Source organism: Gorilla gorilla, chromosome 5 (genome assembly GCF_029281585.2).
Source record: "Gorilla gorilla gorilla isolate KB3781 chromosome 5, NHGRI_mGorGor1-v2.1_pri, whole genome shotgun sequence".
Taxonomy (NCBI): domain Eukaryota; kingdom Metazoa; phylum Chordata; class Mammalia; order Primates; family Hominidae; genus Gorilla; species Gorilla gorilla.
Genome location: NC_073229.2, coordinates 39,018,510 through 39,032,148, shown reverse-complemented (window position 1 = coordinate 39,032,148; position 13,639 = coordinate 39,018,510).

Here is a 13,639-nt window from a genome sequence, read left to right as displayed (position 1 = left end):
TCACTTGAGGTCAGGAGTTTGAGACCCACCTGGCCAACATGGTGAAACCCCATCTCTACTAAAAATACAAAAAATTAGCCGGGCAAGGTGGCACACACCTGTAATCCCAGCTACTCGGGAGGCTGAGGCACAAGAATCACTTGAACCTGGGAGGCGGAGGTTGCAGTGAGCCGATATTGCGCCACTGCACTGTAGCCTGGGCGATAGAGCTAAACTCAGTCTTAAAAACAGAAAAGCCATAAAGGGAAAGAAGAGACAGTTCCTGAGATGTTTACCAAAAATTTACATTAAAATCACATAAGCTGTTGATTGGCTATGCATCGTTCTTTGTACCACAGATTCCAGAAACATAAAGATAATGGTAAGGTAGCTAGTCATGAACAAAATGACTTTAAACAATTGCCCCCAGGCATGGGGTGGGGGGCTTGACTGATATCCTGTACTCACGTCTCTCTGGGCCTGCATACCTCACATAGCTTAGATTGCTTTGAGCTATTTTCCTTTTCTCATCACATGTATGGGATAATATCATACAAGAAATAATGAATGCATAAACATTCCCATGGTGTGGCTGTATCCTAATTCATCTATTGATCTCTTTGTTTCCAGTTTTTTGCCACTGTGAACAAAGCTGCAATAAACACTGTTGAATGTATGTCCTTAAATACCATTTCTATGGGATAGATTCCCTGGAGTGCTGAGTTAAAGTATATGTGCATTTTATTTTTTATGGATGTGGCCAAATTACTTTCCTGAAAGGCTGTAACAACACTTCACATTTCAGCCGGCAAGATGAATACCTGAGCACCCTTCTCATCCACACTGTGGCTGGCATTTGGTATTTGTTGCTTCTTTGTTTAGTCTGCCTACTAGGTGTAAAGCGACACCTCATTGTTATTTTAATTGCATTTCCTTCACTACTGGAGTGATTGAACACCCTTTCATGTTTCTTTACCATTTTAAGTTGCTTTATGTTGAATTCCCTGCAATTGCTTGCTTTTCTCTCTCCCTGGAATATAAGCTCACCAGGGCAGGTACCAAGTGTGTCTTACTACTCTGGTTGTTATTTCTGGTTCCTAAGATAGTTGGCAGCAAATAGTAAATGCTCAATAAAAAGTTTTTCAACAAATAGTGAATATCCTTCAACACAGCAATCCTCCTCCAAGGAGCTACAGCCATGTTCCACATAATATTTCAGTCAACAACGGACCATATATACTACCGTGGTCCCATAAGATTATAATGCAGTTGAAAAATTCCTGCCACCCGGTGACATCGTAGCCATCATAACGTCATAGCACAGACATAACTCACGTGTTTGTGGTGATGCTGATGTAAAGAAACCTACTGTGCCACCAGTCATGTAAAAGTATAGCACATACAATTATGCACAGTACATAATTGATAATGAGAATAAATGATGATGTTGCTGGTTTATGTATTTACCATACTTTTTATTATTATTTTAGAGAGTACTCCTACTTATACAAAAAAAAGTTGGCCGGTCGCGGTGGCTCACGCCTGTAATCCCAGCACTTTGGGAGGCTGAGGCCGGTGGATCGCGAGGTTGGGAGATCGAGATCATCCTGGCCAACATGGTGAAATCCTGTCTCTACTAAAATACAAAAAATTAGCTGGGCGTGGTGGCGCGTAACTGTAGTCCCAGCTACTCAGGAGGCTAAGGCAGGGGAATTGCTTGAACCCGGAAGGCAGAGGTTGCCGTGAGCTAAGATCATGCCACTGTACCCCAGCCTGGCAACAGGGCAAGACTCTGTCTCGGAAAAAAAAAAAAAAAAGTTAACTGTAAAACAGCCTTAGGCAGGTCCTATAGGAGGTATTCTAGAAGAAGTCATTGTCATTATAGTAAATGACAGCTCCCTGTGTGTTATTGCCCCTGAAGACATTCCAGATGGACAAGATGTGGAGGAGGAAGACAGTCATATTGATGATCCTGACTCTGTCCAGGACTAGGCTCATGTGTATGTGTCTTCGTTTTTAACAAAAAAGATTAAAAAGTAAAAAAAAAATAAAAATAAAAAATTTTAAAAATAGAAAAATGCTTCTAGAATAAAGTTATACAGAAAGAAAATATTTTTCTTATAATGTGTTTGTGTTTTAAGCTAAGTGTTACTACAAAAGAGTCAAAAAGTTTAAAAAATTAAAAAGATTATAAAGTAAGTAAGTTACAGTAAGCTAAGGTTAACTTATTACTAAAGAAAGAAGGCCAGGCGCGGTGGCTCACGCCTATAATCCCAGCACTTTGGGAGGCCAAAGCAGGTGGATCACCTGAGGTCAGGAGTTCAACACCAGCCTGGCCAACATGGTGAAACCCCGTCTCTACAAAAAATACAGAAAAATTAGCCAGGTGTGGTGGCTTGCGTCTGTAGTCCCAGCTACTCGGGAGGCTGAGGTAGGAGAATGGCTTGAACCTGGGAGGTGGAAGTGGCAGTGAGCCGAGATCGCTCCATTGCACTCCAGCCTGGGTGACAGAGCAAGATTCGGTGACAAAGCAAGATTCCATCGCAAAAATAAAGAAAGAAAAGGAAGGAAGGAAGGAAAGAAAGAAAGAAAGGGAAAGAGAGAGAGAAAGGAAGAGAAAGAATGAAGAAAGAAAGAATTTTTTGTTTTTACAAATTTTGTGTAGCCTAAGTGTACAGTGTTTCTAAAGTCTACAGTAGTGTACAGTAATATCCCAGGCTTTCACATTCACTCACCACTCACCAACTCACCCAGAGCAACTTCCCGTCCTGCAAGCTCCATTCATGGTAAGCGTGCTAGACAGGTGTACCTTTTTTTAATTTTTTATATCATATTTTTACTGTACTTTTTCTATGTTTAGCTATACAAATACTTCCTACGTGTTACAATTGCTTGGAACATTCAGTACGGTAACATGCTGTGCAGACTTGTAGCCTGGGAGCAATAGACTGTACTGTACAGCTTAGGTGTGTGGTAGGCTCTGCCAGAGGTTTGTGTAAGTACGTTCTATGATGTTTACACAATGACGAAATTGCCTAATGATGCATTTCTCAGGAGGTATCCCTGTCATTAAGTGATACATGGCTGTATATTAAAGAAATAATAATGATTGTGTGCGAGAATTTATTCACAAGAATGTTCATTATAACATGGTAACTGGAAACAAACTAGAAGTTTTAATAAATGAAGTTATAAAATAAAATAATGATATTTCATGCAGAAAATAAATAATAAGGACTATAATGGCTAACTTTAATTTCATAGATACTTTTAGGAAGTGTGTTAAAAGCTTTTTAGTAATTTTTTCTTATTTAATCCTCACAATATATTAAGTTTTAAAAAGTAATTATAACTCTGTATGCACAATATAATCCTAATCACTTCAAGAAACCCTTCTGGAAGCCTAGATAAATAACTGGAAAGACACACACCAAATTGTCCGTGGTGGTTTATTTGTGTGAATAAAAAAGTACAGATCATTTTTATTTTCTTTTTTGCTTATACCTACTTGTATTAAGTCTTCTCCACATTTTGTAACAAGAAAAAGAGGCCGGCACAGTGGCTCACACCCAGCACTCTGGGAAGCCTAGGTGGGTGGATCACTTGAGGTCAGGAGTTTGAGACCAGCCTGGCTAACATGGTGAAACCCCATCTCTACTAAAAATACAAAAATTAGCCCGGTGTGGTGCCGCGTGCCTGTAATCCCAGCTATTCAGGAGGCTGAGCCACGAGAATTGCTTGAACCCGGGAGATGGAGGTTGCAGTGAGCCGAGATCACGCCACTGCACTACAGCCTGAGCAACACAGCGAGACTCCATCTTAAAAAGAAAAGAAAAAGAATCTAAGAAAAGCTATCCCTTAATAATATCCTCATATCTTGTGGTTGCTTCCTGTTGTTTTTAATACATATGTATATATATTACATATATATAAGAATCTATATGTAAGGCTGGGTGTGGTGGCTCTCGCCTGTAATCCCAGCACTTTGGGAGTCTGAGGCGGGCGGATCACCTGAAGTCGGGAGTTTGAGACCAGCCTGACTAACATAGAGAAACCCCGTCTCTACGAAAAATACGAAATTAGCCGGGCGTGGTGGTGCATGACTGTAATCTCAGCTACTCGGGAGGCTGAGGCAGGAGAATCACTTGAACCCGGGAGGCGGAGGTTGCGGTGAGCTGAGATAGCGCCACTGCACTCCAGCCTGGGCAAACTCTGTCTCAAAAAAAAAAAAAAAAAAAAAAAAGAATCTATAAGTACACATTTAGAGACCTCTCTTTCCCTGTCTCCATATATATATACGTGTGTATATATGTGTGTGTGTATGTATGAATATATTCATACTTTTTTTTTAACCAAATAAAGTTCTACAATAAAGCTGGTAATACCCAATGCAATAGCTCATTGGCTACCTCATTTTTCCTAGATAATATATGTCCCGGGGCTTGTTTCCCCATGAATGAGGTATATTTGTCTCCTCAGTCTTTTAGAGTTGGCCCAAGGGGCCATTAATCACTCTGTCTGGAGCCCGGAGAGAACCCTCAGGAAAGAGGGGAAAGTGCAGCGATGGCAGCGATGATGAAGGTGCTGTCCACCTGGCTGGAAGCAGGCGCAGACCCTGTCTTGGGATGGAGAGCGCCATTTCCCGCCTCACTGGCCTGCGCCTCAGGTGAGGCCCCCCACCTGTCCCCTTACACCCCCAAAGCAGTTCTTGCCCCTAATGTAATATGACACGGAATGAGGTTTTTTTTCTCAGTGGAAATTGAAACTGGAAAAGCACTGGAATCCAGAGAGCGGAATTGAAAGGGGGACCTTGAGCAGTTTCACAAGCAAACACAGAAGCAGCAGACGAGGGCAGAGCGCAGGAAAGACTTCCCCTTTGCAGCAACCCCACTCCTCGAGAAAACCCACCTAAATCAATAAAACAAAAACTGAAATTTAAAATCCACACATCTGGCTGGGTGCAGTGGCTCACGCCTGTAATCCCAGCAATTTGGGGGGCTGGGGTGGGTGGATCACCTGAGGTCAGGGGTTCGAGACCAGCCTGGCCGACATGGTGAAACCCCGTCTCTACTAAAAATACAAAAATTAGCCTGGCATTGTGGCGGGTGCCTGTATTCCCAGCTACTCGGGAGGCTGAGGCAGGAGAATCGCTTGAACCCGGGAGGCAGAGGTTGCAGTGAGCCGAGATCATGCCATTGTACTCCAGCCTGGGCGACAGAGTGAGACTCTGTTTCAAAATAAAATTAAATTAAATTAAAAATAATAAAATCCGCACATCCTACTCTGGTTCTCCTATGTTTTACCCCCAAATTCTCTTTCTGCGTGACAGCAACCTCAACAGAAGTGGTCACAAGCAAGTCACCTCCCTCCCCCTCCTCAGAAAACTCATGGACTGATTTCATTAGCGTTGATTTAATCTCTTTCTAAGGCACTTGAGGACATCAAGCAAAATTCACAGCCAGGCCGGGAACTCGAGGAATGCTGTATTGAGGCACAGTGTGAATGCCATAAGATCAGTCCCCAGAGAATCAACCTAGAAGCCTGAGTGCAAATATGGAAAAGGCCAAGCCCTGCCGATCTCCCTGGACCCTTGGTAGAGGGAGCCCAGTGCCCCTTCCTGCTCTGTACCTTTCTGGCAGCCCAGTGCCAGGGCACCACCAGGCCCCTGCTGTGAGCCAAGGTCAGGAACCAATGAAAATAAGCTTGGCCTTGGGAGTATATATACATTTTGCTATTAATAGTGTTAAAATTAAATTTCCCTCTCTCAAGACACCTAGGTATGGGAACTCAGTTTGCCATAACTGTCTTATATGTCCCTTGGTGGGAGTGTTATCCCATTGTGTCCAGGTCCTCAGCTAGAGAAGTGGGGACCTAGCACTCTGTCGGGTGCTAGGTCCTCATTCGTTCTCAATTGCCTCCTCTTTTTATCAATGCAGCCCTTCTGCTCATCCTTCCTTCAAAAAGACCATTGGCTGGGCGCAGTGGCTCACACCTGTAATCCTGACATAATCCCAACACTTTGGGAGGCCGAGGCAGGCGGATCACTTGAGGCCAGGAGTTCAAGAGCAGCCTGGTCAACATGGTGAAACCCATCTCTACCAAAAATACAAAAATTAGCCAGGCGTAGTGGTGCATGTCTATAATCCCAGCTACTTGGGAGGCTGATGCGGGAGAATCACTTGAACCCGGGAGGCGGAGGTTGCAGTGGGCTGAGATCATGCCACCGCACTGCAGCCTGGGTGATAGAGTGAGACTCTGTCTCAAAAAAATAAATAAATAAAATGAAAATAAAAAGATCCCATCCATTTTCTTGTGTTTGTTTATTTGCCAAAGCAAGCTGTTGTAGGGGAGAAAACATTTCTTCTTTCTAGGTTCATGGCTGAGATCCCTAAAACAAAAGACAGATTAATAAGATAAAAGCATAACCAGATTTATTCAATACCGTATACATTTTACACGACACAGGAGCCTTCAGAAATGGAAACTCAAAGAAACAGAGAAACCTGTGCATTTTTATGTTTGACGAAGGATGGACAATCATGTAGAAGTGAGATTGGACAAAAAGGGGGTACTATCTAATGGAAATCAACTGGGGTGAACCTAGCAAGCCCTGTTTGTTCAGTTTCTCTGTGGCTTTGTGTCTTCAGACATAAGGACACTCCTTTCCTCTGGGTATAGGAAGCGCACCTCTTACATGAGAGTCTTCTGACCCATTTCAGGAGAAGGTCAGAGAATTCTTTTGTGGCCTGCTTCAGGGGAAGAGGGCAGGACAGGGTCAGAGAGACCTTCCTGATTCTGCTGCTTTCTCAAATGCCAAGATGTCATATTTTGGGGTAGTATGTTCTGAACCTCATTGTGGCCACCCGTCCTCCACCGGACCTGAGAGTGGGCCCCTCCTGACTCCCCTGGCACAGTGTTGCAAAGACACGAAAGATCCATCCCCGCCACAAAGGAGAAGTGACACAGGAGCCAGTGATGGAACCAGGGAGACAGGCGCAGAAGCGGCCAGCTATCCCTGGAAAGCCTCCCAGACACCCAGAAGCGGGAATATCTGTCAAGTCAGCTGGACCCAGCACACACTTCTCAGTTGTTGCTACCGAAAATACAGAGACAAGGTGCTGGAGCCAGCTCATCTCCACCCCTGAAAGCAGATGATTTGTTTTCAGGAAGTGTGGGAGCCAGTTGAACTCTCACTGGAGTCTTAAAAGCAGCCCTAGAGGGAGTGTTGTGGAAATCAGCTGATATTGCTACAAATAGGACTCTTTGTTTGTTTGTTTGTTTGTTTGTTTGAGAGCCTCTTGCTAATCTGGCCACAATAGTGAGTACAATAGTGCTGGGTAAGGTGAGGCCTGGGTTCCCCTCCCAGCCTTACACTCACCAGCTATAAGACTGTAGGGAGGTTCCTTAACACCTCTTTGGCTGTGTTTCTTTCTCTGCAGGATGATAATACCTAAAGGAGAACTAAATGAGTTAATCTACTTAAAAGAAATGTGCATGGGACAATGTATTTCCCATTATTATCTGCTTTTAATACACTAGGATGCAAAAGAGATTGAGAAGCACTGATTTTTTTTTTTTTAATATACTTTAAGTTCTGGGTTACATGTGCAGAACGTGCAGTTTTGTTACATACATATACACGTGCCTGGTGGTTTGCTGCACCCATCAACCCATCATCTACATTAGGTATTTCTCCTCATGTTATCACTCCCCGAGCCCCCCACCACCCGGCAAGCCCCAGTATGTGATGTTCCCCTCCCTGTGTCCATGTGTTCTCATTGTTCAACTCTCACTTATGAGTGAGAATATGCGGTGTTTGGTTTTCTGATCTTGTGATAGTTTGCTGAGAATGATGGTTTCCAGCTTCATCCCTGTCCCTGCAAAGGACATGAACTCATCATTATTTATGGCTGCATAGTATTCCATGGTGTATATGTGCCACATTTTCTTTATCCAATCTATCACTGATGGACATTCGGGTTGGTTCCAAGTCTTTGCTATTGTGAATAGTGCCGCAATAAACATACGTGTACATGTCTCTTTATCTTAGAATGATTTATAATCCTTTGGGCATATGCCCAGTAATGGGATTGCTATATCAAATTGTATTTCCAGTTCTAGATCCTTCAGGAATCACCAGGCTGTCTTCTACAATGGTTGAACTAATTTACACTCCCACCAACAGTGTAAAAGCGTTCCTCTTTTTCCACAACCTCTCCAGCATCTGTTTTTTCCTGACTTTTTAATGATCGCCATTCTAACTGGCATGAGATGGTATCTCATTGTGGTTTTTATTTGCATTTCTCTAATGACCAGTGATGATGAGCATTTTTTCATATGTCTGTTGGCTGCATAAATGTCTTCTTTTGAGAAGTGTCTGTTCATATCATTTGCCCATTTTTTGATGGGGTTGTTTGTTTTTTTCTTGTAAATTTGTTTAAGTTCTTTGTAGATTCTGGATATTAGCCCTTTGTCAGATGGATAGATTGCAAACATTTTCTCCCATTCTGTAGGTTGCCTGTTCACCCTGATGATAGTTTCTTTTGCTGTGCAGAAGCTCTTTAGTTTAATTAGATCCCATTTGTCAGTTTTGGCTTTTGTTGCCATTGTTTTCAGTGTTTTGGACATGAAGTCTTTGCCCATGCCTATGTCCTGAATGATATTGCCCAGGTTTTCTTCTTGGATTTTTATGGTCCTGGGTCTTACGTTTAAGTCTTTGATCCATCTTGCGTTGATTTTTCTAAAAGGTTTAAGGAAGGGGTCCAGATTCAATTTTCTGCATATGGCTAGCCAGTTTTCCCAATACCATTTATTAAATAGGGAATCTTTTCCCCATTGCTTGTGTGTGTCAGATTTGTCAAAGATCAGATGGTTGTAGCTGTGTGGTGTTATTTCTGAGGCCTCTGTTCTGTTCCATTGGTCTATATATCTGTTTTGGTACCAGTACCATGCTGTTTTGATTACTGTAGCCTTGTAGTATAGTTTGAAGTCAGGTAACGTGATGCCTCCAGCTTTGTTCTTCTTGCCCAGGATTGTCTTGGCTATGTGGGTTCTTTTTTGTTCCATATGAAATTTAAAGTAGTTTTTTTCCAGTTCTGTGAAGAAAGTCAGCAGTAGCTTGACGGGGATAGCATTGCATCTATAAATTACTTTGGGCAGTATGGCCATTTTCACGATATTGATTCTTCCTATCCATGAGCATGGAATGTTTTTCCATTTGTTTGTGTCCTCTCTTATTTCCTTGAGCAGTGGTTTGTAGTTCTTCTTGAAGAGGTCTGAGAAGCACTGATTTTTAAAAAACAAAACAAAACCCAAAACCCCTGTATGCTTAAAACAGTAGCTTCAGACGGATGTGGCAAACTGAAGACATCTAGGTGCTAGAACTTTTCAAAGTGAGCCACAAAAATGAGCAGAAACACAAAAACAAGGATTCACCAAATAGGTGTAAAAGAAATCCGGTTGAGAGAAGAGGTAAATTTGAAAACGCATCTTGGGTATAGTGGCTTCATCTGCTGATTCCGCCCCAATGCACATAAGTAAGGATGGAAACACAAGAAATCCTAGTTACCTGATAGACCTTTATTTTATTATATTATTATTATTATTATTATTTTTTGATGGAATCTTAGTCATCCAGGCTGGAATACAGTGGTGCAATCTTGGCTCTCTGCAACCTCTGCCTCCAAGCAATTCTGCCTTAGCCTCCTGAGTAGCTGGGATTACAGGCACACGCCATCATACCTGGCTAATTTTTGTATTTTCTGTAGAGATGGGGTTTCACCATGTTGGCCAGGCTGGTCTTGAACTCCTGACCTCAAGTGATCCGCTGGCTTCAGCCTTCCAAAGTGCTGGGATTACAGGTGCGAGCCACTACGCCCGACCTCGATAGACCTTTAAAGTCCATTTGAGAAGCTGAAGTTCTTCAGAGCAATTATTCAGATGTTTTTGCTGTTTTTAGACAAAACTCTGAGAACATTAATATGCAGATGCAGAAAACTCACAGCTTCTCAAAGCTGCAAAGCTACTGTCAGAGCCAAACATTACTGTGAAGAAAGGGAAATCGATAGATACCCAGGTTTTTTCCCATATGAAAAAAGTTCTCTTTTGTCCAAGGCTTCATCTACTGAAGTCGTCCCGGGCAAATATTCTAAGTGGGCTTTCTGTTTCCTGCTTTGGTTCCTAGTGCACTGGGCCCCCTGCCTCCTTTTAGACTTCATGACTTAAGGTATTTATCGTTTCAGGGACAGACTATGCCAGGAGCATTTTGGTCTCAGACAGAAAACAAAAATAGATGCACTTCAAAAATGATCCAAGTGTTGCTACGTTTCTGACTTTTTTTTTCACCACCCTGCCCCCGCTGCCAACCATTTTAAAAGTAATTCCTGCTGTTTTAAATAATCACCTGAATCTCCCGATAAACTTTAAACCGTGTTAGACAATTAAACAGATTCCTGGCATCGCTGAGGCCATCTGTGTGTCTGAGTAGCCTATAAGCAACACAGTGAAGCCAGAGGTAGTAATCGGAGAGCGCTCGACAGGAGGAAGTATATCTTTTTGCCCCCTAGAAGAGACTACATCTCAAAGTTGCTTTGATAATATCCCCACGACTTCTTGTCAGCGTGATGCTTCCAGCACAGTTTTGTTGAAAAATGCCTTTTGTGCTGACAAGACCACGTGGGCTTTCACCCCAACCTTGTTTTCTCACAGTTAATAAATTACAAGAAAACAGAGCTGGAGGATACTCCAAAGAAGTAAACTTTCTTTTCCATGATTATCTACAGTGTAACATCCCTGAGAACATGGACAGGGGGTTACTACTGCAATGTGATCATCTGGGTACCTAGGAGCTGTCGGGCTCTGAGCACAGAGTCTGTCTGGACAGGGAACTTCGGGTCACTGAAAGGTCAACTATGAAGCAGTGCTCAAATGTGTGACAGTAAGAACTCTTCTGTCTGAAAAACACACTGTAATTGTACCTTTGTGTCCACAAAAACTACTTCTGCATCTAGAAGCAAAGGTGGAATTTCTATGCCAATATCAGAAGGATGCAATGAAATGGTGGAAATGTGGGCACCATATATATATATGTATATGTATATATATTTGTAAGTAGGCTGGTTTCAGAAATTAGTTGGACAGCTCTTACAAATACATAAAATCTGAAGCACGTCTGTTTTTAAAATTGTGGTAAAATACACATAACATAAAATGTACTACCTTAACCATTCTTAAGTGTACAGTTCAATACTGTCAGGTATCTTCACACTATTGTGCAAACAATCTCTACAACTTTTTCATCTTGCAGAGTAAAAACTATGCCCATGAAATGACTCCCCGTTGACAAGTTGTTGATGTTGTTGTTGTTGTTGTTGTTGTTTTGAGACAGAATCTCGATCTGTTGCCCAGGCTGGAATGCAGTAGCATGATCTTGGTTCATCTCAAACTCCACCTCCTGGGTTCAAGCAATTCTCATGCCTCAGCCTCCTGAGTAGCTGGGACTACAGGCATCTGCAACCATGCCCAGCTATTTTATTTTATTTTTTTGTAATTTTAGTAGAGATGGGGTTTCATCATATTGGCCAGGCTGGTCTCGAACTCCTGGCCTCAAGTGATCCGCCCACCTCAGCCTCCCAAAGTGCTGGGATTACAGGCAACAAGTTGTTTCTTAAAATAAGTTTGTGTATTACTAAATGAAAATTAAAAAGTACTTTAAAAAATTAAGCAAAATGTAATGACCTTAGCTATTCTTTAAAGCAGGCTTTTGAATTGGAAAATTTTCCAAGTCAATCTGACAATTGCTTTGGACAGAATAAAAAAGGCCCATAGTCAACAGTAGAATAAAGTCTGTAATGTTAGTATATAAAACACATATGGTAAGGTCCAGTACATTGCAAGGGCTGGGCCACACATTTTCCTGAAGGCCCTCTGACAGCTGATGTGAAGGGAGAAAGACAAGCAGCTACTGAGAGTCAAAAGTGAATTGGCTACTGCTCTCTGGAGACCAAGAAAAAAATGAGTTTCAGGAAAGGCAGTGACTGAAGGGTGTTGGCAAGAGGTGAGCACACCTGAATTAAGACAAAAAGAGCTGGTGGGGTGAATGGGAATGGTATGGACTCAGGACAGGAGTCTAAGGGAAATTAGAGGGTCCTTCTAGAACTCACAGATGGAAAGAGTGTATGCAACTTCCTTGACCCAGGCTTGGGGGCGGGGATGAAGACAAGACAAAAGATCTTGATGATAGATTCTAGAGCAGCAAGTCACTCTAGATTCTAAAACTCTGATTCTAAATTGGAGCTAGGTCATGAGAAAATGATGCATCAAAGAGGCACAGTTCATCTCCAGAAAGAACTTTCCTGATATCCAAGCTAGTGAAGAGAAGCAAACTCACCTTCAAATCTATCTCTAAGCTAAGTACCTGAAATCTACATCCAAAAGGATAAGTTATATTTCCATAGTCTTCATTCCGTAATACACATGGCACTTTAAAGTCTCCAAGATTATATTCTAAGGAGGAAAACCCTTTGGATGCTGGCACTAGAATCTACTAGAAGAAAATAGAGAGAATGTCTGCTAAATTCAGGCATAAACAGAGATGAAAATCTGTCTCTTAGGATTGATGGCATGGATGGTGTGGAAGAGAAACTTTTCATGGGTTCTCATAAGGTGCTTTTAGATCCAGGGAAGAGAAACAGTCAAATGTGGATGTTCCTGACAGCATCTCACAGCTTTACTTGGAAGAATTTTAGCAGTGTTTCCTGAAATTTGGAGAGTTTTCAAGCATATTCTATGGCATTTTTATAAAGTTATATCCTGTAGAGCTACAATATTACTCTTTCTTAGACCTTTTTTTTTTTTAAAATATTTTTCTTTTGTTTTAGGCAGGGTCTCACTCCTTTGCCTAGGCTGGAGTACAGCGGCATGATCTTGGCTCACTGCAACCTCTGCCTCCTGCCTTCAAGCGATCCTCCCACCTCAGCCTCCTGAGTATCTGGGACTACAGGCACGCACCACCATGCCTGGCTAATTTTAATTTTTTTTGGTAGAGACAGGGATTTCACCATGTTGCCCAGGCTGGTCTTGAACTCCTGGGCTCAAGTGATCCACCTATCTCGGCCTCCCAAAGTGCTGGGATTACAGGCATGAGCCACCACACCCGGCCTCTTTCTTATATTGTCATTGTACTTGGGTTGTAATAGGTGCCATGGTGGAGTGGAGGAAGAACTGGTGTTAGGTTCCAGGACAAGTTTCATTATTCATTAGCTATGCAACACTGGGCAAATCACTTGAACACTCTGAGCTTTCGTTTTCCATCTGTAATGTGAGGGAGGTCATACTGTCTTATAAAAATCATCAGAAGGAATGTGAATCAAACTGGATGCAAGAAAGTGCTCGATAGATTTAAGAATGTAGCGTGGAACCCCCAGCAACATGGCAAATGAACCTGATGTGGGCTGGCTTCTTCCAGTTCCAAAGACACCCACACAGGGGATAAAATATAACATTTAAAAATATAGAGGGAGAGCTTAGTTTGAAAGAAAATAAGGGAAACTGTAGGTGCCAGAAATGAAAGAAACTAAAGCCAGAAGAGTGAGCAGAAGTGAGTGGAGAAGCCGCCCTTTGGGTTTCCACTGGGTTTCCAGAGTTCGTAGATGCAGAGCAA